A 25,471-nucleotide genomic window follows, 5' to 3' on the forward strand; every position below is an offset into this window, starting at 1 on the left:
TGGTGCCTCCTGTCTGACACACATTCTTTGCCAGGAGCTGGTGTTCATACCAAGGCAGTGTCTCTCCTGTGAGTCAATAAAGCAACTTCCTTCCCCTGGGAGTATTCATCCCTATCCTGTGAGTTTGGCCCATTTTTTTTAACACTGAGGAAGTGTCTGTATTTATATATTTAAAAAATTCCCCACTGAAGTAGCTGTAAAATATCCTAGTTCACAGGTTCTTTTTAGCTGTGGCAAAGTTAGTTTAGAAACCATTGCATGGTATTGTCAACCCAGACAATCCATGTACAAGAAGAGTACTGACATTATTAAATGATTTGCTAAATCTCTTGACTTTGTAAGGCAAGGCAATACTATTGTTTCAATCTGTGCTTAATGATAGTTGAATTATTAATCTTGAACTTACCATACTGAACATTTAATATCATCATGTTTCTCCAGAATTAAAGCAAGTGAAAAAGAGAGAAGCTATTAAATGGTTGGTCACTTTCAATAAGTAGTATTATCAATTATATTCAACAATTATTATTATCTGTCAAGATCAGTTTTATGACTATGGAGCCTTCATGGTGTTAATATGCATATTAAAATATATGAAAAGTTGCAATGCATGAACAGTAGCTGATTTTCAATATTTACAATTCAAACATTTCCATGATGATGTAGTTCATACAGTTAACTGTCAGAAGGAATGTTTTGAAACAGTAGGCCTTAGAAAGCATCTACACCTAGCAGTGTTTTTAAATGGCCAGATGGACTCCTCTAGTATGCTCAAATTAAACAATTCAATTATTGTAGAAACACGTTTTCTTTTGCCACATTACATTAACAGGGCCCAACTAATATGGTGACAATCTATTTAAATGATTGGTTGCAATGTGGAGACCCAGTTATTCTCCAACTTGTTTTTGTTCACTGTAGAACAAATTCCGTAGAATTTGAGTGACCTTGACCGTACAAAACCAAAATACTCCTTATCTGGAAAAATACAGTATAATTACATTAATGAAATTGATGAGTGAACAGGGATTATACACAATGACTGTATCCCCCTAACCTAAGCCATATTTTACTTCTCTACCAATGTATCCCAACACATTTTTTTGAAATAGTGTTTTTAAATGTTGTCAATAAATACATTACAGAAGAACTTTCTCAGTTGTAGTTTGGCTGCATCTGGTTCAAATGCAGCCTGTTAAGCAAGTATATAACCCACTGACATTACCATTTTCCTCAGTGGTCTTAGAACAGAGATCTAAAGCAATTAATTGTGACCCTAGTCTCAATTCTCCATTCAGATTCTCTCTAGTCCTATGAATAATTGTTTACTCAACAATTTTTCATCTTCTGAGAAATGTTTCCTTCCTGTGTTGTACCTCCTCCCCTCCCAGTGGCACAGGGAGATTGGGAATGGGTCAGGGTCAGTTCATCCCAGGTTGTTTTTTCTGCTGCTGCTCAAGCAGAGGAGTTCTCCCCCTGCTCCAGCGTGGGGTCCTTCCCATGGGTGACAGCTCTCCATGAACTCCTCCTGTGTGAGTCCTTCCCACAGCATCAGTTCTGCACAGCTGTGGCCACCTGGGTCCCTCTTGCACGAGGTGCAGTACTTCAGGCACGGCCTGGCCTCATGGGGGCTTCCAACAGGCCCCAAATCCTGCCTGGAAACCTGCTGCAGAGTGGTCCTCAGCTCCCTGCCAGGGCCCTGCTCCAGCACAGGTTTCCCACAGGTTCCCAGCCTCCTCTCAGGCATCCACCTGCTCCAGTGTGGGGCTTCTGGGGGCTGCAGGAGGATCTCTGCATCCCCGTGCTCCTCCATGCCTCGCCATGGGCTGCAGTGCCTGGAGCTCCTCCTGCCCCTCCTTCTCCAATGACCTTGGTCTCTGCAGAGCTGTTCCTCTCCTCAGCCTATTTTTCTCTGGTCACAATTATATCTGTACAACAGCTTTACAATATTTCCTTCTCAAATATGTTATCACAGAGGTGTTGCCACCATTTCAGATTGCCTTGGCCTTGGTGTGCCTGTCCTGGAGCTGCCTGGCATTGGCTCTGCCAGATATCAGGGAGGCTTTTGGCAGCTTCTCACAGAAGCTGCCCCTGTGCTCCCCCCACTACCAAAATCTATCCATGCAAACCCAAAATATGCTTTTATAACAGGAAGGTATGCAACCTGTTTTTTCCTGGATTGCTTGTGAATCTGTGAACAACTCTGGCTCTGGTTTTCTTTTCTTGTCTTTTGTACATTAAGGCAATGAGTTCTTTTACCATATGATTAAATTGTCAGATAGCTCTAGTGTTTCAATAGCTTTTGATTTTTCAATTTATTTTTTGCACTGATGTTTTTGACTACTGGTTGCCTTATACTGGCTGTTTCTTGGTTACCAAAGAAATTAAGGAAAGGCACAGCATTCTATTTTCTTATTTTTACCTCACTAGCAACATCCTTCTGCAATTCCTCCCATACTTTGAGGGAAAAACAAATCTTGTTAAATGTGTACTTTGCGGGCCACCTTTCACTTTATGAACAGATCACCTGCTGGCTTTACAACAGGAGCTTGTACTTCAGCACTAACAGTCTCACTGAGAGATGCATTAAGTTCTTACATGCTGCCATACTCAGACTAGCCTAGTCTTGGTAACTGCACTTTATGATTACCTCATCTATCTCATGACATTACATGTCAGATCTGAAAGAACAGTTTCTTGCTCACTGGCATTAACCTCAGAACTGAAGATGACAGGCTGTGTAACCTCTTACATACTTTGGAGCTCTCACTACACCAGTTTTCTGTTCATGCACAATAGTAGCTCATTTTGCTCAGTAGCACAAGACACAGCTTTAATATTCCTGATCGATTACAGCTAGTGAGATAAGGCACAAAAGGCTGTTTTAAAGTGACATTGTTAAGAGGATTTTAGTACTTTAAAAATATGTTCATAGAAGGACATGTATATAAAAGAATGAAAAAGACAAAGTCAGAAGCAATCAATTATAAAGACTATGAAAATTCTCAAGTGTGCGCTGTATTTCAAATACAAGTGTTGGAGAGCTTAATTGATACTCAGCAATAATAGACCATGATGTGTGGAATATACAAAACCTGCATATCATACAGGTAAATCAATGCAGAGGTTTGATGGTTATGGTCAAGGAAGATAGTGGTTAATATCTACTGTGAAGCTGTCTAAAAGTAGACCACTTCAGTTGGAAAATAGAAGTATAGTTAAAAGGATTGTGACTTTCTAAAATCCTATTTATTTATTGCCTGAATAATCTTCTTATTTACAGATATTTTAGCACAAAAAATTCTTTGAAATTAATTTAATTCACAATCAATTTTAGAGTTTGGTACTCCAAACCCAAAAGCATTTGGATATTATATTTGAGGAATTTTTGCTGCTTATTAGAAAGAGGGGTTTTTTTTCTAACTAGAGTTATGACATTGTTAGCTATCGGTTACATTTTTAGAACAATTTTGTGAACATTAAATGTTAGGCTGTGTTTATGAATTTTTTGTGAGCAGTAGATTCTTGATTATTGTGTGCTCTGGTTCTGCTTTTGAAGTATTTGATATGTCAACCAAGAATGCAGGGTATTGTTTTTTTTCTCTAAGAGTAAAGGAAGAAAACCTCAGAAAATGGGTTGGTTATGCTTGCATGTCTGTTTATAAATACTTGTAAAGGTACAGTAGAGAGAATAGGTATATACTTAGTATTGATATATATGTAAATTTATCTAACTACCTGGAAATATTAATTGAAATGTATAGAAAGTAACTGAAACATAAAATAATGCTGGTTTGTCAGGCATATATTTGAATACTTATATTTCTATTATGTTCAGAAATTGCAAGCAGTGAGTAGAAAGGCTCCAATGGACAGCTGGACTAGGGCCTACTTGTCCAACTACATTATGTCAATCTTCATGGAAGCTTAATTCAGAGATAGAAATTCAATAATATTTTAATATCTGAATACTGCTATTGATTTGTATAGTTTGGCTTTTTCAACACTCAGTACTCTCCTTTAACTTAGGTAGTGCCAAAGTAGGAATCCAACTTTTTAATCTCCAGTCAGAGTTTTAAAATCTCTGGTTGACTTCTCAATTTACCGACAATATGTTTTTCCCCTGGTGGAAAAATCACGTGTTGATGATCTTCTTGCAAATTTCTAAATGGTTTCAACAGACTCAAGTAGCATCCAGTTAAAAATATATATATATCTAAATGAAATAGGCCCCAATTACTTGGAGTAGATCCAGTAAAGGTTTGTTCATTAGTCACTTTAGAAGGAGATGATCTCAATTTATTATACTATAGTACGGTTATTTATCTCCTGAAGCTGTGTAAATGTAAAAAGGACACTGAATTGCCATTTGGATAGAATTCCCCCATCTAAACTATAAGCATCTATCTTGAAAGGTTTTTTCTTTCCAACTGGCTTTTAAAAGAACTTTCATCAGTCTGCACATTCAGGACAGGTTTAATCTAAGGACTGGAGAGTTCTTGATTTAAAAATAAATAAAAGTTGTTTTTTGAAATACATGATTCTTGCTTTTGTATTGCACTGCCAGTTACTGTAGATATTGGATTGAATTTTTTTCCCTGTTTGGCTGTATGGAAACAAGTACATGAGAGTGTCAAGGTGATTTTGTTTTTCCCTTTTAAGCTTCACTTATCATTCTTATGTAGTTAATCCTGCTTGAGGCCTCTCACAAGTTTTCTGGGGTTGTCTGTGAATTGTCCTTGGTGCAAAATACAGGTAGTTTCTGATGAGTCAGTTCTGCTCACGGAGCAAGCCTAGAAATCCCTCAGAATGAAAAAAGAAAAGCAGCTCAGTTGTAAAGCAACATTATCATCAAATATTGGCACTTGTGACTTACATGTAATTAATGGTGCCATAAAATTCCTGCACTGAATATTAAAGGGAAATTTAAATTATTTTAAAGGTGACTAATGTAGCATGGCAAAATTATATAAAACTGACAGCTTCTGTAAAAATCTTGCAGGAAATGTGGGGACTGCTGTACTCCACTAAAATTTGGTAGTTCTTCTCATATAATAATAATGGGTCCTGCATCTGTATTCAGTACAGTAAAACATAAAGAATATGCTTCCATAACTGGCTTGCCATTCCAATCAATCTTGCCATGGATGATGTTGCATTCTCATCAGCTGTTCTGGCTCTTATGCTGCTCTCAGTTTTGCTGATTTAATGGGAGAGTTTACAACATAAAGATATGGCATCTCATTCTTGCAATGAGAAAAAATTAACCCAGACAAGGCAGTGCTGCTCCAGAATGATGTCAAGTGGGCCTTAATCAGCCTCCTCCATGCTATTGTAGGGGGGGAAGAAAAGGAGTTTGACGGTTCTTCTGCCTGGTATATGAAGATGTGACAATGTTCAGATGCAATGATAAACCAGGCAAACTTATGTTCAGCACCTATTTAACAGGACTTTGCTGAAAGTACCCAGATATGATGGGCTGTCTGACACTGACATCAAAACTGGATCTTTCACTTAAAATGCTTTGGTTTGAGCAGGAAGTCACCCATCTTGTGTTATGCCTTTGACCCAAGTTCCATGAAGCTGTGGTTTGCTGCTTCATTTTGCTATTTCTTTTTTACCTCCGAGTCATTCATTTCCATTTGGGGCAACCATGTTTGTGTTGTCACATAGGGCAGTCAGTGACTATTTCCTAACCTTTATTTTGTAAGATGTAGCTGTTTTCCCTTCATTATTTAATACTTTGAATAATTTAGGTATTTTAAAATTTAAATACATTATTTATAATGTATTACAGTCCGTGATGTTTCATCATTTTCATCCAGCAACTTCTCTTACTGCTGAGGCCCAATAAGTTTAATTTCGGGGCAAATTTTTTTCTAGCTACATGAGATTTGATGAGTAAAATTTTTCTCCTGTCCTTCTCTAATGTAATGAAGTTCTAGCCTTATCTTTGCCATGGTACTCACTGTATAGATCTCTCTGTCAACACAGATATCAACTGTGCTCTGTAAAGCTCCCAGTGATCTTAACATGAAGTAACATTGCATAAGAACCAGCTACTGCTATTGAATACTGTTTAAAGTCTCTGCATTTTTGTATTGTTTTCTTGAAATATGTTAAAGTTGCATACTCTTAAAGCAAAAGAAGAATCTGACCAAACTATCTTGGGAGAAGTGTTTCAGTTAATTCGCTAATAGTTCTTCATGGTAGATATTTGCTAAGAAATTTCAGTGTAAAAGAAGAATGTAACAACCGGAGGCTTCCAGATTCCACTGTATTTTGCTTATATATTAAAATTCAATTGAAATTTGATAGCTATAGATTTGAAGAATTTTTGTATGGACTCCAAGTAACAAACTTTTTTTTTTTGAGTTGGTCTCCAACTACTGTCAATGTATTTATTAGGATGTACAGAGATCACAATTTGTCTATTGGCTGTGGACATACTAGAATGTGGGCTTTACTAATACTGTCTTAATGGAGGAACTACCTTAATAGGGTAACAGACAGATGTTTCATGAAAAGAAGTTTGGACCTAAAATCAATGCTGAGAATAGAAGGAACAAGTGAAATATATGATGTCACAAAGCTATTCTTCTAATGTAACATCTAATGGCGCAAAAAGCGATAACACAGTCTTTGAAATTTCCTGGCACCTTTTTCTTCTTCTTAAAAACAAAACAAAACAACTTTCCCCCCCCACAACCCCCTTCTTTAGTGGCCACCTTTTACTCATAACAGTCTGGATACAATTTAAGCATACTATATATGAAAAAAAGAAATTGCTGGCCAGCTGAAACCATATAGACTGACTTTCAGCCTCAAGTGAATTTGACAGCTGAGTTATTGCACAGAGTGCTGTAATAACAACATTATCACCCTGACTGGATACATACATGAATGTTTCTTTAAACAGGAACTTATTTGCAATTCAGAAAACTGAGCTTGGACTTTAAGCACCAGAGAAATGGATTACAGCTTCACAGTGACATGCTGGAGGAGGTTTCAGTGGTTTGGGAAACTTCTTGGTTAGCCTGCTGTAAAACTCAAAGGAGACTGTTTCTGGAGAGGTCACTGCTCCCTTTGATATAATAAAAATCACCCTTGCCTGTGATTGTCTGAAGAGATGTATTTTGCCTTCAGAATGTAGCTCACTGAACTAAATGGAACAAATACACTGACTCTTCTAAGTTCCTGGGATAAAAGCCCAAACTACCTTTTAATTAGTCAGCTTTCACTTGTGCACATATACTTGCACACTGGGCAACACACTTCAAAGTCTATGCATTGAAAAGAGTAGGTTTTGTAATAAAAGAGAATGTTTCAAGAAAATGGACTGAGTTTGGTATTTGAATTCTTCTAAAACTACCTCCTTGTTGCTTCACTTCCCTCCCAGCCTCTTTACCACTGTTTGTGAGAGCATATTTTTGTGTGGCTGAAAAACCCTTACATCTTTTTTAGTTCTTCACCTCATAGAATAAAGAATTTTAGCACAGGCTATGTGGGTTATTGAACTGGAGCCCCTTGCAAAATCCCTAATTATAGCTACAGTGCTCCTGAGGTAAGATGATGTAAAATTGTTTTACATTTTATCTTGTTTAGAGATATAAAGTGCCTTTATAATGGTGAAACATTGCTTTCTATCACTGGGCAACCTGTGGATGTAAAAATATGCAGACTGTTAAAAGAGGTTGTATTCTTTCTTAAAAGTAACTTCATTATCTTTGACTGTGTCTGAAACCTATGGTAAAACCTTGAATACACTCTTGGTATTGAAGTGAATGCTATTTTTCATTTCATAACTTTGAATATTACTCTTGGCGCATGGGTTGGGTGGCTATGCAGGTCTTGCAGTGAGGTGAAATACAAACTGCTTCTCAACAGAGGAAATGTCTCTCTTTCCAGAGAGCTTGGCAGTATTATGGGCTTGAAAGTGAGAAAAATGTTGGCTCTTCATATATACATTATATATATAGATCTCTGTGTGAAAATGACAAACATTTTTTATTTACTGTAACTATAGTCTTCATTTTAGAAAATATGAACAAATATCCAGGGGTGGCATTAAAATCAAAACTGCCTCTAGGCAGACCTTATTTGCAAACTGAACCTATACTGCTGTCATTAACTCCACATCATAGAAACCACTAACACTGATGCTGATCAAAACATTTGTGTGTGCTCAATGTTTTCAGTATAATTTCTTGAAAGAATTCATGCAGTATTAGGAAAGTTTCTAGTGCGCAGTAATTCTCTATTATACATCACTTGCTCCATAAAATAGGTTTTTCTCTCTATTCACATGTTCTTAGGAGCTCTTTGCATAACTGTTTGGGTAGTAACATTGCCTCAAGTAAATAACAGTGCCTTCTAGAAGAAGATTGTCTGCAGTTAACTATAAAATATAGCAGACCATTTTTTGGGGGGAAGTTAACATTAAATTAGTCAGATGAAGCCAAAATCTCACACTATTTTGAAGTATTTTCTTCCTCTGCTGTCAGACAAACACTTTCAGAGCTGGACCCATTTTCTAATGTGTTTTGAAATTCTGGTGAAGTATCATGTTACATCACTATAATTTATCCTAAAATTAATAATACTGTCCTCTTAATGCCTTTTTCTTCTGGTTATAGCTGGAATCAAGGTCACCAAGTATTTTCATGTTAGCATCCTTTTTGCTAATTTAACTTTGGTTTCTCTTTTTGGCTCTCATGATATCTCTTAATAGTTATTAACTCTTATTGCAGCAAAAATAATTTCTTCTGATAGAAATGATTACAGAGAAAATGTTCCCAGGTTTTAAAAACTACAGCTTTTTCTGGAAGAATCTCTGAACTTCCATGTTTTTGAACACCGTCTGGCAAAATGGTTCATGATATCAAATACATCTTTTGCTGCCCACCTGAAAGACGTACCAAAGCTTTTTGGGCTAAAAGCAAAAGAAATCCAGTTTAAAAGTCCTTGAGGGAATTGGAGGTAAATTTCTCAATGGTTAATCTGTACAAATCATTATGATCAGTACCAGGCTTCAAGTATGTGAAACCAGCAAATTGTAGCAGCTGGCTGCTCCCTTCTCAGTGGCTCTGGAGGCACCAGGCACAGTCAGTTTAGGTGATGTAGGGATGACAGTGGATGGTGCAGTACCTTTGGCTTGATGTGTTACCATTCATCTTCTGAACTACTCAGTCCATTGTGTGTTTGTGCTCCTACCAATGCAAACAGAAGGTGACCAGTTACAGAAGTGACAATCAGCCAATGGCATGTAATTTATTAAGGATTTTAATTTAATCACCTGTGTACCCCACAGTCTGCCAGGCTTTCCAGTTTCTGACTGATGAGAAGGAGACTAACTGGTCTGGATACAGAAGAATTCTAAAACTTAAATTAACAGGAGTGGAGCAAAAGTATGATGACATGATTAGCTGGCTGGAGCTGTATGTTGTGATATATACTCTTACCTATAAATAATCCTGGTGAGGATTTGCAAACAGGTAGCACGAGACCCTGTGCTACAGCCTCTAAAATTCATTATGTGTTTCACATCAGACCTCAACACTGAGTGAAAAAATGTTAAAATAAATTCCCCTGTGCCTTGTCTTACTAACTATAAAATGGAAGTGCTAACTCTCACTTTGTCATGACATTAAGTGAAAATGGGAAGAACTTATATTCTAGAATGATGAAAAGAACTTAGAAAGTTGATGATGACAATAAATTAATGAGGTCTTGCTAGCCTATGGTCCTAACATGGAGCTATAGAGATGAAAAGAAAAAGGTAGAATGCACACTTTTCTAAATAAATTCAATTATGAGAGTCAGGAATTCTTATAAAAATAGCAGACAAATATCCTGCTTAGATAATTAAAAGCAGGACTATAGTAATAATACACAAAATAACTAAATCCAAATTACTTCTGTTATCTCCTGTTTTTGAATATTTCATTTCAGAAACAGTGTATTGATAACACACAGTGTTTGATAACAATATATGTAAGGAAGAACAGTGTGTAGTGAAACGTGCAGGAGTATTGGTTCCTCCAGGATTTACAGGAGTGGTGTTAGTCATGCCAATACAGTTTTTAATTTATTATAAAAAGTAATCTGAATTAAAGGCTGATATGCTGCATCTTTTGAGCCACTAAGTATAAATCAAAGACATGCAGGTATGAGGTCAAAAGATTATAATGTAATGTAATACTGCATTTAATGGATGGGTTTTGGAGTGTGTTCTGTACTACAGCACCTCAGGTAAATGAAGGATTTTTAAAAAACAGTGACCTTAAACTTTACAGAGTCACAGAATCATTAGTGTTGGAAGGGACCTCTGGAGGTCACCTAGTCCAACCCCCCTGCCAAGGCAGGTTCACCTAGATAACCTTGTATCTAACTCATTCTAAGAGTCCCATTTGTCAGGTGTTGTGCTTTTATTGTGAACATCACAACAAAAAACTGCAAATAAAATGTTACCTGGTGGTTTTTTTGTTGTTGGTTGGGTTTTTCTGTTTTCTCTTTTTTGTTTTTAAATTTCAAATATTGGTTTAGTGGGATCTGGTTCCATCTAGAATTACCACAGAGGATTTCTCCTCTGCATCAATGGCTAACATCAATTAATGTAATATAAAACCCGTTTGTTTCTGAGGCAACTCTAAATTTTTATCATTTTGTGCACATACAATCTGAATCCAATTTATATCATCATTTTCCCCCCTCCTTCTGTGAATGCTATGGAATGTCTCTCCAATAAACAGGAGTGGTAAATCCCAGCCCAAACTTCCTGTCAGTAACAAAAGGTGCATTTGGCAAGCTCTGAGCTAATTTCAAATTCTATTTAATTTATTGGAGTTATACTATGATCACTGCAGAGGTGATACACTTGGGAGCATTAGTACACAGACAAATTATAATCTCTCATGCATGCTTTTACTCCAGTTACATGTGGCTAGAATTAAGTAGCAAATTTTTCTACAAATCAATTACTACCCAATTGTGTTTTGTAAGTGGTCTTCAGTCGAGAACTATTGATTTTCTTCTAAGCTGTGCTTTTTTACTAATTCATTCATGGAACTGTATTCAGAGAAAAATAAAAGATAAAATTATACATAGTGAAAGAAGCGTTATTTTAAGACTGCTGAAAAGTAGATTAAAATATTTATCTTGGGATTAACAGTATACTGTTCAGTACACTCATGGGTTTAGTTAAATACTTGATATAACTGATCCATAAATTTGAATTCCCTACTGCCTCTAATAAATTATAACCATAAAAATACAATTTTGAAAATAGTAACCTACTTTCTGTCAAAGTTATCTCCATTCAAACTGAATCAGAAAAAGCAAATCCAAATTCACTTGGGGGGACTGTTATGGCTAGAAGTATTTGCTAAGTCACAGGACCAGTAAGAATATTGTGATTTAAATGAATATTAATGAAAACAGCTTTGGGAGACTCAGAATGCATCTAGGAGACCAAATCATCATCTCAGGCTCTTAAATTGCAGTTCTCCTATTTCCTGTATAATGAAGTTTTGACGGGTGCTGTGCAAGTTTGTTGCCTTTTATTTTTTTGGCTGACTGTATTTTTAAAATATGTTAAGAATTATTTTGCTTTGTTCGAAGTAATGCACATGAGGAATTAATTCTGCTTATAGATATTCTTTCTACATGTAGGCACTGGATTCAGATTTCCATTCGTTGCTTCCATATGAACTGGAAAGCAGGCACCTCTCTTATTAGCCATCTCTGAGTAAAACTACAGAGGCTGGGAAGGCAGAGAATTAGGAACTTCAAAGCTGAGCCTAAAAATCAGATATTAAGGAGTTGTTTGTGTCCCTGTCTTAATTTAGTATGGAAATACATTGAAATATGAAATGCATAAGTACATCCTGTGCATGGAGTCATGTTTGGATAGCATAACTGTAGTTATTCCCTGTGGTGGGAATCCACTCTGTCTGGATGCCAGCTGCCTGACAAAGCCACTTTATCACTGCCCTCCTTATCTGAGCAGAAGAGAGAAAACAAAATGAAAGGCTCGGGGGTCGAGATAAGGACAGGGAGAGATCACTCTGCAGTTACTGTCATGGGAAAACAGACTCAGCTTGGGAAAATTAATTTAGTTTAATTTATGACCAATTAAATCAGAGTAGGGTGAAGAGAGGAAAACTGCAGATCTTAAAACACCTTCTCCCCACCCCTCCCTTCTTTCTGGTTAACTTTGCTTTTGATTTATTCTACCTCCTCCCTACAATGGTGCAGGGAGATGGGGACTGGGGGCTGTGGTTGGTTCATCATACTTTATTTCTTCTCAGTGGGAAGGCTCCCCTCTCTCCCCCTGCTCTGGTATGGGTCTCTTCCATGGGCTGCAGGTGGATCTCTGCTCCATCATGGGCCTCCACTGGCTGCAGGGGTACAAATGCTTCCCCATGGGCTGCACCTCTGCCTGCAGAGAAATCTCTGCTCTGGCACCTGGAGGATCTCCTGCCCTCTCTTCCTCAGGGCCGTGCTGTGTGCAGAGTTGTTTCTCTGAAATATTGTCAGTCCTCTCTCCAGTCAAAGCCGCATCTGTGTAGTTTTACCCAGCTAACACAGACATTATCTCAGAGGCTCTGTGGGCTTGGCCTTCACCCCTGCCAGTGGCAGGGCCGTCCTGCAGGCAGCTGGCACTGCTCCTTTCATACCCAGGGGGGAAGATTCAACCACCTTCTAACAGAAGCCAGCCCTAGCAGTTGTCCCTCCCACCCAAACTTTGCCGTTCCCACAGTGTAGTTTCATGCAGTGTCAGGATATGCAGACGTGACTGTAACAGTGAGAGATGCTTCTCTAAATGTTTATGGTTGAATGACACCGAGTAGCAGTGGGACTGTGGGATTCCATGAGACCACACTGGCTGGCTGATGGAGAGCCTGGTGTGGGGCACTGCTGGGGCTGCTGACCAGGTTAGGCTGCACAGACAGTGTGAATGCTCTGCCAGCTCCAACAGAGCAGCTAACAGGGCTGGGGGACAAGCATTCCTTGAAGGGTATTTGAGGGATTTTCAGAGGAGTGAAAATTATAAAGTCTGTTTGCTTCTTGTCTGTTCAAAACAATGCTGGAAAACAGCCTTTGGAGAAGGCTGCAAGCTTTTCCTGCTAGACTGCCAGTTATTGCAAGAGAGACACTTTAAAAGATGAAGATGGTAAGGATGATAATAGAGAAAAAAACCCCCTGATCTTGAATGAAGCAGAGAAAAGCAGTCTATATTCTCAATGTAGCAGCAATGAGTACAAATGTATTGCAAAAATATAAAACTATTCCAGGCCTTACCTAGAATTCTTGACATTCATATTTATTTATGCAAACTACATTAATTTAAATTCTTTGCAGACAGGACACATGAAAAATTTTGGAATTAAGTTTACTTTTGCAAGTGAATGAATTTACTGTTCAGTATTAACATATAAATTTACTGGCCTGCACTGATGGCTAGGAGAGTGGGAATGTCATTATTATTGGGAAAGTGAATCTAAACATAGAGAACTTGTATGAGTTAAAGCTACTCAGTAACTAAAAATGGTTGCATGCTTTATTTTGCATGGGATTATGCTATTGATCTCTGTAACTGCTAAGATACCTGCTAAATTTTCAATTTCTCCTTTTCTTTTTATAAGCAAAAGTATAAAATATGCCACCTTTGACATGCTTTAAATTTGAATTCACCAAATAGAAGCATGTAGATTTGGTCTGAATTGAGACAATGCTAACCAAGATTTTGAGCCTCAAGTTTTTTCCCCCTTCCTCCAAATTCAGCTGGGATATTAATTTCTTATTTGTTGAAAATGTCAAAAAGTCTGCAAAAGGATTATTTTTTGCTTCCATACTCCCTCCTTTTCTTGTAAGTCATGTCCTCACTGCTGAAAGCAATCAGGAGATTCAAGGACTCTCCATCTCTCTGTTCTATCTTTAATTCTTTAATTCAAATGAACTTGAGACTTGAAGACTTTAAAGAAAAATATGGACTGAATCAGATGAAGAGAAATTAGCCAAATAGGGGGCTAGATAAATCTGAGGCAGATTTTCAGGGTAAGATCTTTCTCTATGGTTGTGCTGATTTGGGTAAATGTTACATTGTGAGTGTTGGAGACTTCCCAAGAAAGCAGTTGCTGCCTTGGAGATTGACGAGCTCTGTGGAAAGTAGCAGGATCATGGCATAACTTCATCAACAAATGGAATTCTGCAGAAGATTTGGTTCTCAGTTGTCATATGAAGTATTTCTCTTCTCTCATTCATGCAGGGCTGAGCTGGCCTTAGCAGCTCTTGAGATGCCCATTTCTCTTCAGTAGGGCCAACACTTGAGAACTGGAGCAGGATTAGAAGAGTGCAATGCTGTGATCAGTGAAGCCTGTCACAACTGGCAGGGTGATGCTGAAAGAGAGAGGGATAAATTACTTTATTGTCCAAGTTTCTGGATTATGGTGGTCCTCTCTTCCTGCATGTGGCAGCTGCTCTTTCATGACAGGGAATCATACCCCACTGCTCTCAACACCTCTCTCTGAGTAAAAACAGGGACTAGAAAATTATCAGGGATTATTTTAGCAAGAGAGATGATCATGCACCAATTCCCAGAAAAATGCCAATATACAAGAACAGTGGCCTAAGGGTAAATTTTCTTCCTCATTTTTGTCTGTTGCTCCAAAAATGCTTTCAATATCCATTGTGCTGAGTGGTATTTACAGATAAGAATGTGTGTGTTCCCAGCAATTTGATGCTGCACTGCTGTAGTTTGACAAATGGAGAGAAGTGTCTTGTGTCATGGATATTGACAGTATCAATCACAAGGCTGTCATGAAATTAAGAAGGGCCATCACAATGAGAAAGATCCATGAGTGTTTATTTTCATTCTCCTTCTCCATATTTCATTGTCAAGCAATGGTTAGCTGGTATTCTTGTGCTGCACAAAAAAAATCCAATGGAAATTCTCCTTTACTCTGGATATGACCAGAGAAAACGACAGTAATAATTTATGCTACAGATATTGATCAGAGTGGACATTAGTGCTCATTAAAAGGAGCTGTTCAGTATGAAAAACAGAGCTTGGAAAACAAAATTGCCCACGGGTAGCTCTATTAATGGACTAATTCCCACAGACTTGCACCCACAGGCACTGCCTTTTGCACAGTGCTCATCCCAGCTTTATTTCTGCGCAGGGAGCCCACGGCAAGGGTGGAAAAGTCCTCTCTTGTATGTTTACTGAAAGAAAGGCACTATTTGTGAGAGCCATGTGAGCTGAGTGAACCCTACAAATGAGCATTGAGCATAAGTAGGCAACCATGGGTTTCAACAGTTACTGTTTCATATTAAAAATGGTGATCACTGGATTTCATCCATCCATGTGTTGAATGTGACCTTATGTGAAATGATATTTTATGCATCTATGCACAGCTTCAGTGTAATTTGTAAGTGTGGGTCCCAATGTGTGGGAATCTGTGCATTGTATGTAACCATGTACACATGTGCAGTTACTTCTGCAGATATGAACAATGTGAAAATGCAGTCTAGTCAACTAGCAAATTTAGTGTGTATTTTGAGAGTCAAGAGGAGGCCCAACTCAATTCTAGAATTTGAAATAGATAGTTAAACTTGATCCATACAGAGAAAATAATTAATACCTTTTTAGAAATGTATGGTCTGGCTGTGTTTTCACCTCTCAAATGCTCTTGTCACTGGCACCCAGAGAGATTCAAAGGTGATTAGATGCATCTTTTCTCAACCTTCCTGTTCACAAGTATTAGATTACCTAACAGTGAAACCAAATTTCTCCAGTTCAGTTAGTAAATACAGACAAGGCATAAAGTCAACACTTTTTTTTCATTTCTCCATGAAACTCATCCCCATAATATTTATATGCCTCATGTATTACCACTAGATCCTCAAAATATGTCTGCACAGAAAGAGAATACACTTGCTACAGCTTCACAGAGAAGTAAAATTAATGTATCCCTTAATAAGGCAGAACATCTATGCTAAACTGGAGAAAAAAAGGCTGCCTTTTCTGAGAAGTATCCTTTTATCTTGTATAAAAATCTATTTTCCTTCCCACACTGTGTGCGTGTACTGTAAAGGAAGCCTGACATGGAAACTGACTTAGACCTGGTATTACATCCTAACAGTCCTGACCCCTCCCATCTGTGTGGTTTGGGGTTTTTTGGCTTTTGGTGGCATTTTATTGATGTTATGATTTCAAATTATTAATTGAATTTTAATTGATTATATACATCCTTTTGTTTCTAATTAAGTTAATCACTGGGGTTTTGTTGTCCACTAATTTAGTACTGTCTCTGGCTATGTACAGAACGCAACACTTTTTTTTAAACTCAGATTCTTTAGAAATACCCTGACTTCTGTCACTTTTTAGCAAATGTAGAAGGACATAATATATTCTAAAGGGTGTGATTCCAGCGGTGGTACAGAGCAGCACAAGTCTGTAAGATGGATCTTTAAAACCAGGGCATTTTTACAGTATATCATTATCTGGACATTTGTCATAGAATAGGTTTTCATAATAAGCTTCAAAGAAGGTAGAAGCCCAGATCTAAGCTTCAGGTTTTTCAGAAGTGCTTCTATAACAGGGGCTTTGTATTCTCTGCACTTTGACCAGTAATCTCCACGCGACCATTAAGGTTGAAATAAAGCTGATTTCTCTATCTGGCAGTGTAAGGTGAAACTAGACTGAATTTTAAATCTTTTATTCTATTTTATTCATTTAAATCCCTCTTGCTTCCCTGAATTTTCCTTAATCTTCCTGTTATCTGATCAAAAGTAGAGGCGGGGTATAATTATCTGTGGATCCCTTTCAGTAGGTTGATTAAAGATAAAAGTACATCAAATCTGCATCAGGTTAAGGAGAGCATGGTTAAGGAGAATGCTGGACCTGCAAACCACTTTTGTAGATTGTATACTAAATGATATATCATTAAAATAGTCTTTTCACGGCATTGCATTATGAACCAGGTTCATGGTTTCTCCAGAATACAGACTGAATGAAGAATCTGTTTATAATGCAGTTAACTCCCATGTTTCCTAGGTTTACAGTTTTCTGATTGTGATTCTGGGGACTTTAAGTCCAATTCTTGAATACTTTATATTTTCAGACATTCTAAGTAAATAACACAGATTATGTTTCATTTAATTATTTTACACTTCTGTATACAAATTGACATATTTTAAAGCATTAAAGAAGAAAAAATAGCTAAATTTCTAAGCCTCTCTCAGTCTTTGTGGCTTAACATTTTTAAATGTTAAAGGTAGCTAGAAAGATTTTTGCAAGTTTTATGTAAAATTCATCGCTATCTCTGTGATGAAATATTTTTGTGTGTTTTTGTAGATGCAAGTGCCTAAGTCTAAAGGAGTATCTTCTCTTTAGTTTCTTCTCCAGACTTGTTAGAGAAAACACCTTTAATGGGATTAAGTTCCTAATTTTTTGAAGAGAGGATACATTATAGTTATAGAGTAAGTGCAAGTTACTTGAGGCACAGACCTATTGCAAGTTCTGTCTCTCTTGTTTCTTAGTTCTAAAAATCTTAACCAAAAGACAAGTGTTAGCCATTTATCATTTATACATCTATTATTAGATGTTTCATCTGTTGTGTTTATTTGAAGTCTTGCTTTTTCCTGTTCTTTTTGGGTTGGGTAAATACACACCATGGCATCAGGTGATCTTGCAACCAAGAGGTCAGATGAGTGAACTGGCATAGCATTTTTAGATGTGCTGCTTTGTCAGGAGGCTGACAGTTCTCCCGCTATGTACACAAAATTGCATATTGCTGTGAATGCTAACGTGGTTGTCAGGAGCAGTTTCGCCATTCTTTTTAGCCTGTGTCATGTAAGATTCCTTTAAGCAACTAAAAAAACAGGCATAATCCATTTGATTTTCTGTCTTCCCATGAGGAAAAGTTTTGACAGATGATAAATAGCAACTGCTGACAATCATCAATGTGGAGCTATCATGCTTTTACATTAAATACAAAAACAGAGTTGTAATGTCACTTGGGATAAGACTTTTGACACATAAGAGACAAATATATAATCCTCAGAACTAAATCACTATTGGGATCTGAGGAAGTGCAACAAAGCACAGCTGCTTTTAGACTCTCACAAAGTCAAACTGAAGCTAACTTTGATATCTGGAATTGTATGCATGTTCCAATCTGGGGTATCTTGCTGTTGGGCCGCAAGCTGCTGTTACATGTGCAAACGTCAGTGAATGCATGTGCACAAAATAGAAAGGCACTTTACATCACTGTCTGCTTTAATTAGGGCCAAAAAGGGACCCATATCAAAATAAACAATGGTGCTTTCTGAGCCAGGGCTAAAGTGCCAGATCTTTTCATAGTAAAAAGCCAGTCACACTAGTCACACGGAAGTGTTTTATTCTGTGCAACTTATTTCTTGCAAGTACTTTACCCATTTACTCATACAAGAACAATTGTTAAAAATATAAATAGTAACTTTAAGTACTTCGTGCTGGCTGGCAGTTTTAGCAATAAAATCTGAATTAGATTTTTGTCTGACTGAGTGTTTCTGAAATTTTTCATCTCTCCAGATGGGAAAGTACCGTCAATGTAGTGGTACTTTTAGCATAATCCCTCTTCTAATGTAAAGCATAATGTATTTTGCAGCAATTTTCAAAACAGAAGTCATTAATATATAACCCTGTTCTTGTAATTGACATTGACTGTGTTTATTTCTAATATATACTTTCTATTTCTAATATTCACTGTAAAGTTTCAGTTCCATTCTTTACCTACCAAAAGCAGGAGAATGGTGAAAGAGAAGGTGGTTTAGAGAGAAATTGAATAGTCCTATATTAAAAGGAAATATTACACAAGTCCTGTAGTACCAGCATAAAGCAAACAGTAGGCCAGCTGGGTAATGCTGAATTGCATGGAAGGGCTAATCTAGTTAAAACACATGGACTAAGAAAATTCTGTCATAATGTGATTTCTTTTACAGAAGAAAAAAGAGTATGTGTGCTTCCCCATGTTTTTAATTATTCCATTCTACTTTCACCAACACTACTTTTTGTCTTGATTTTAAAATGCAGAAGATTAGATATAGTACCATGTTTACACCAAAGCACTTTTCATAAAACAGGAAATAATTTCAAGTGATAATTTTGTAAAATGTAAGTCAAAAGACAACTCCTTTATGCATATGCCATTTGATGCAATCATTTTCCTCCTCCTTTTTGTCACTCTCTGGCTGGGATTACAAAATTCTTTTGTGGTTTATGTAGAGGACAAGCTGTGTGGCTGAGCTGGGGATTTCTTTGAGATTGAGATTTGAGACTGGAATGTTTTTTCACCATGGTGAGATGCCTTAAAACTTCGTAAGGCCCGCTTGCCTAGAGGAACATGTTCTATGATAGATGAAAGAGGAAAATCTGTCTTTATTCCCATCCATGGGGTTTTAAATCATAGCTACTGTCCTATACTGTGACAAAGCTTTTAATAATGTGGAATTTCTGGCTTAGTTTAGTAACCTGAAGGAATTTTTACCAGCTGATCTACCTCTGTTTACTGAGAATCTCTGCTGTCTAGCATTATCTGTTTAATGGTCCTCATTCCCAATTTGGGAGCAAGAGTCAAGTGAGCTACACACACTACCAATGCAAACTTTTATGCATTAATTTCTGATACCTATTTTATGTGGATATTAATATTGTGAGATTACAGTATCCTTTTTCTTTTTAATATATGGGAATGAAAATGGCCTGTGTATTAACTTTAGAATTGTATTTTAATGTCTTTGACTTCGTAGATGTTTTAACTAGAAATGTTTGCATTAAGCCTCTAGAAAAAGAAGTTTAGGGAGATACAAATGGTATTGACTGCTATCTGTTAGATAAAAGCTGCTTGCATTAGTGTTCTGTCATGTCTTAATGTGACAAGCTTGAAGTTAAGACAAGAAGGAATCTATGGAATGGATAATTTAAGCAGAAGTACCCAAGTGTAACAGACAGCAGAGAAAATGTATTTCCAGCTTGTGAAGTCTCAAAGGAGGAGTAGATTTTTCATACAATAAACAGAACATCCACCATCAAATGTTCTCTTTTATCCTTCTGGGACACTGACCATTCACTTTTAAAGAAACCTTGGGATCTTAAAAGTGTGTTCAAAACATGTTTTTCCTGTCACAGGCTTCCAAATATCATAAAATTAAACTTTGGAATTTAGAGTTTTAGAAGGAAGCATAGTGAATATTCATTCTGCAATATAGGACTTACTGAAAATGTCTGGAACCATGGAGATTCCAATCAATGTGATGAACAACTTTAATGAATGCATCACATACAGATGATGCATGTACAGCTGAAATGGAGTCCTATTTTGTGCTGTTAGTTTTGCTGCATTTTTCTCTCAGGAGTGCATCTGCTAACAAAACCATTTTGTCTTCAGAAAAACTAGAAGAAAAGTAAACTGAAGAAAAGTATGTGATCTCCATACTATTTAATTTTATTTTAATACAGGCAGTGAATACATTGTTACTCTGATTTAGAAAAACTATTTAAATCCTCATCAGCTCTACTAAATTCATGAGTTCCACGTCTAAATAGCTATTTGTGTTCTTAAATTTTACAGCCTGCCAGTTTATTTTTTTTTATTATTTTTTACTTTTAGCCATCTAAGTAACTCTTAATCCAGGCAAAATCCTGAATAGTCTGGTCCCTCTGATAGTTTTTCTTCCTTCCATGAAAACACTGTGGCTCCATTTGGCTTGCATTAGACAACTTAGTTGTGACATTGTTACAGGAAACAGCTCTCCCTCTGTGGGAGAAAGAAATATTTGTGAAGTCAATCAAGATGGCACAATACACACCAATAAAAATAAAACAAATTTATTCATTCCTTAGTTTTCTAGAAGCCAAGCAGAACACTGTAATACCTTAAGAGAAAATACCTGGGAAATGTAAGGGACTTTTTTGGGCATGTTGTCAATCTACTCAGTATAGTATCACCACTTCCACTTTTTTCTTTCAAGAGAAGTACATTGAACTGAACTATAATTTCTTTATAGTTAATGTGGTTGTTCTAATCTGTCTTTTTTTCATTTCTATTTTTTGCATTTCTATCTTTTGCTAGTACCTAGAAGGAGCTTAGCTAGTGATTCACTTTCCAAAAACTGACAGAAATGAGAGAACCACACAGCATCATAAAGGACTACTAATTTGGGTTTTTATAGCTACAATATTTTCTCATGAGAAAATATTGCCTTACTGTGTCTAGTAGGTCTTTTACATTCATTTGCTTGGCTGAAATTTTCTTGGAGACTTTTAGCTAACGGTTAAAAAGAAAACAGCATGCCAGACTACATAGTACTTTGCTAGTTAATATGTTTTTTGGGATGTAAGTAATTGGATGAGAGTTCTCAGTCAGAAACAGAACAGAGGAGTATCCAAAATGCTGTGTTATTCTCCATTAGAGATCTCTCTTGATTTTTAATAGAGAGCTTTGGGAAATCTTTAAGGTGGAAGAAAACCACATTCCTGCTAAACTCTAATGAGAAGTACTTAAAACTAATCTTTGTGCCTCTAGAATCCTTTCCAAAAAGTCTTTTAAATGCAGAAATTGCTCTCTCCAGCTTGGACTACTCACTTTGAACATCATACTCAGTCTGTTGCCACATACACGTACTGGTCTAACAGAACTTGAAAGTCCAAGCTGAAAGAGCAATTGGTAGAGTGGGCCTTTCTGAGTGGGAGAGAGGAGAAACAATTTCACTTCTGAAAACAGGTATTTCAGAAAGGTGAGATCATGTTTTTCACACTTGCCATACTGTCTCCTCTGCATCAAGGACTTCTCTTTCATTTTGCTTTGATCAGGTGTTACAACAGTAGTGATAAGTCTTTCTGCAGATTGTGCTACGTGTAGCACTGTCTGTGATGTGCAGGAAATTCTGAAAGGGAGGCAAAGAGATGGAAGTGCGTGTGAATGAAAAGCTTTAAAAGCATGTCTTGTCATGTAGAAGCTGATTTTCAGGGGCTCTACCCACCTGTATAATTCCCCACTGGAAGTTTTGGAAGTTATGGCTTCAAGCGTTCAAGTAAAGCCTCATAGCTTGCCAGAGTCATCTCTGCTATTTGGGTTTTTAATTTTTACATGGGTGAAAATGAAACAGATTTTCACCTTGTTTCCACTGCAGTCCTATCTTGCAATTTCTGAAGAAATAAATATAAGTGAAAGAAGGATTCCTAAAGGGCAAATATATATGGAAGGGGAAGAAAAATTGAGGTTTTTTAACAGTTTTTAGCACTTTCCTTCCTCTTTGTGCTTTTATTTTTCATCTTTTTTGCTTTTGTGAAATTCCTACTTTCTCATTACTCACTGGTTTCTTCTTCCACCTTTCCTCTTGTTTTGTAACACTTTCATGCAATTCTTTTTCTGGAGGCTTCCCCCAGGCTACTTTTCATCTCTCTAGAAAATTCTGTTCCCTTTCACTACCATCGCTTTTATTTGATTCTCTGTTCTTTTGTGTGTCCTACATACATTTCAGCGCTAGTTCAGCTTTATTTTTTAGGGGGGGTTGTTGGTTGGTGGGTTTTTTTCTTATAATTGATTTTATGAGCTTTGGAGGGTTATTTTTCTCCCTGCATTTTTATGATGACTCTGTCTTGGTGCTCTCACAGAATTTCTGCCAAAGTTCCCAAAAAGTGCCAGTTTTTAAATCCAGGCATTATTGACAAAAAGTTTTGGTATTCCCTGAGTGGAAATTATTTAAAAGCCCTGAAAAGAAATTAATTCATATCTACTTATGGTGTGATCTAATTTGCTTCAGCAACTTCTATATGTAGTTATTTAGAATAAATATTGCAAGACAGAATGTTTTATGTAGTGTCTTGTAATGATATAATATGTAGCATGTCACCATCAAGATGTGTTTTCAGATTTTTTTGAAATATTTTAGTTTGTAGTGTCCAAAGGTTAAAAGATACCTAATAACATGAAGTAAATTAAATTAGGTACATTTTTAAAAATTATTTAAGTGGTTATTTTTGTAAATAATTATTAATTTTTTTTTCTTTAAACGTTAGGTATTTAGACACCCTTTAATTCTTATGTTTGATCCTTGGTAGGTGCTAGTTTTAATATTTTGAATTCTTAAAAATCAGTCTTCCAAGACCTAGTCAAGTTGTCACACAAATTTTGGCCCACTTTCAATTTCAGCTTTGGAATTAGCTTAATGTAGGAACATTAAGGTATTTATATTCTGCTTTTTTACATGTGAGTCTACACAGGTTTTAGAATGCATGAGAAGAATGTAGACTGCACACTAAAAAAAACCTTCTTGCAAATCTCTCATGAATTTACCAACAGTTTACCCCATGACCTAAACAGGAACTTACCTTTAATTAAATTAGTGGTTTCACTGACTGTCTCAGAAGTCTTCTGGCTATCAAATTAAGCATGTACTTACATAATTCACTCAGAGTTATGCCTCTCAAAACAGCATTTCTAATAATTTGTGCAGGAATTTTAGCAACACAGTTGTTCTTGATGTCAGTATGAACTGTATCTCTAAATTTTTTCAACTCCTTCAAAGTCTAATGAATTATGAGCTCAATACTATGTATTTTCCATACAGAACTCTTGCTAAGTTAATAGGGTGTTTGTCTGTTAAAAATTGCAGAATCAGACTGAATTAATCCAGCCTGCTTTTGAGAACCTAAAATAAACAGAACTGCTACAGTGTGCCTTGGCAAAGTATTTCAATGTCTAGCTGAATTACTGTTTGTGCTTTCTAATACCTAATTTAACATTTTGCATGAATTTGCCATCAGACTGTCATCAATCCATGCCCTTCCTCTAAAGATGAGATATAACACTATGATTATTTGTAAATAATTTCAAAAAATCTGCAGCTGACTAATCTGAAGCTGTCTAATCATCCTTCACAGTGAATAACCTATCCTCCCAAGCTGTAAGATGTGTTGATGTCCATCTAGTGCTTTATTTCATCCTAGTGTTGTCATTTCTGCAGTGTAATGTGGTGATCAGAATTGCACACGATATTCAACATGTGGTCTCAGTAGTCTTTCATGTGGTGCCAGAATGCCTTCCCTTGAAAAAAGTAATTCTCTTTTTATTCTTTCTTCTCTACCTTGCAATTTTTTGCTCTGAACTTTTGTGTGCCTTTTAATCACTGCAATGTATTGCTGCATTATATTGTGTGTGATCATGGAAAACACTTTGAACTATCTCATTCTCACTTTTTTTCCCCCTGGTCTCTATTCTCTGTTGTGCTTTAATTTAGATTTTGGACTCTGTGATTATTTTTGGTCCCTAGCCTCATCACCTTTTACTTCTTTACATGGAACTGCATAAACTACTTAGCATCTCATAAGCCTAATTCTATCCAAATCATTATGACTTTGTTTGCTCTGTTCCACTGTATTTACTACTTCTCAGCTCTGTGGCATCAGCAGATTTAGCTACTTTGGAAAGGATGTCCTCCTGCAAGGTCATTCCTCTATTAGCCTAATAAAAGGGATCCTTGTGTGATCACTTGCTGCACTTTTCTTTCTTATGGAGCCCTTTTCTGGGACAGGCAGTTTTTCTAAAACTCTCTAAACTGTGCAGTGCAGACATCCTGCTTCTAGGGAATTAATTTATACATCTTCCTGGTTAAGTGGCAGTGGAGTTTTCAAGTATGATGGAGGAGCAGAAGCAGAAAACTGTGCAATTACGGGAACGCTACATGAAACTCATCCAATAAGAGAAATATACTATTTTATTAGTAAAATTTACAATTGTTTAGGGCACAGAAGGAAATGAATCTCATTATCAGTATATCTGTGTGCCCAAACTCCATAGCATCTGAGCTACTTTAGAAGTGAGTTAAGCATTGCAAGCAAAACAACATTAGACAGGTTACTCATGAGATGATCAATAAAACAAGAAGTTCCTTTGTGCAGGGCTCTGTGCAGCTCCAGCTATCCTGTTCCCTCTGCCATTTAAAGCTGCCTGTTATGGATTTTATTGTAAATGTGTCCCTACATTTCAAACAATAAGATGTAAAATTAAGTTGTAAGGAAGGAAGCCATGGTTTACAAAATGTAATCCTCATTGGATGTAATTCTAACTTTAGGATTATTATTAGAACATCAGAGTATTTAATGCCCTTAACTTGAATATCTTTATATGTTTATATTTGCCATAAAGAAAAATTATTTTAAAAAAAATTCAACACCTACTTGCTATGTTATTCTTCTCAGCATTTATTTATACCTGATGTGTCTCATTGTGATTTGATGTAGGTATGAATAAGCTGATGGAGAATCCAGGCTGGATGTTTTAGAACTGTGTTCAGTTCCCCTGCAGAGTGACCCTTCTTGGTCACTTTGGCCAGAAGATGTGTTCTGGTGTAGTTTAGAGCCATCACAGACTCCTTTAATTTGAGTACCTTGAACACCTCAGCATGTATAGTGACTAAATCAGAG

The sequence above is a fragment of the Ammospiza nelsoni genome, chromosome 9 (genome assembly GCF_027579445.1).
Source record: "Ammospiza nelsoni isolate bAmmNel1 chromosome 9, bAmmNel1.pri, whole genome shotgun sequence".
Taxonomy (NCBI): Eukaryota; Metazoa; Chordata; class Aves; order Passeriformes; family Passerellidae; genus Ammospiza; species Ammospiza nelsoni.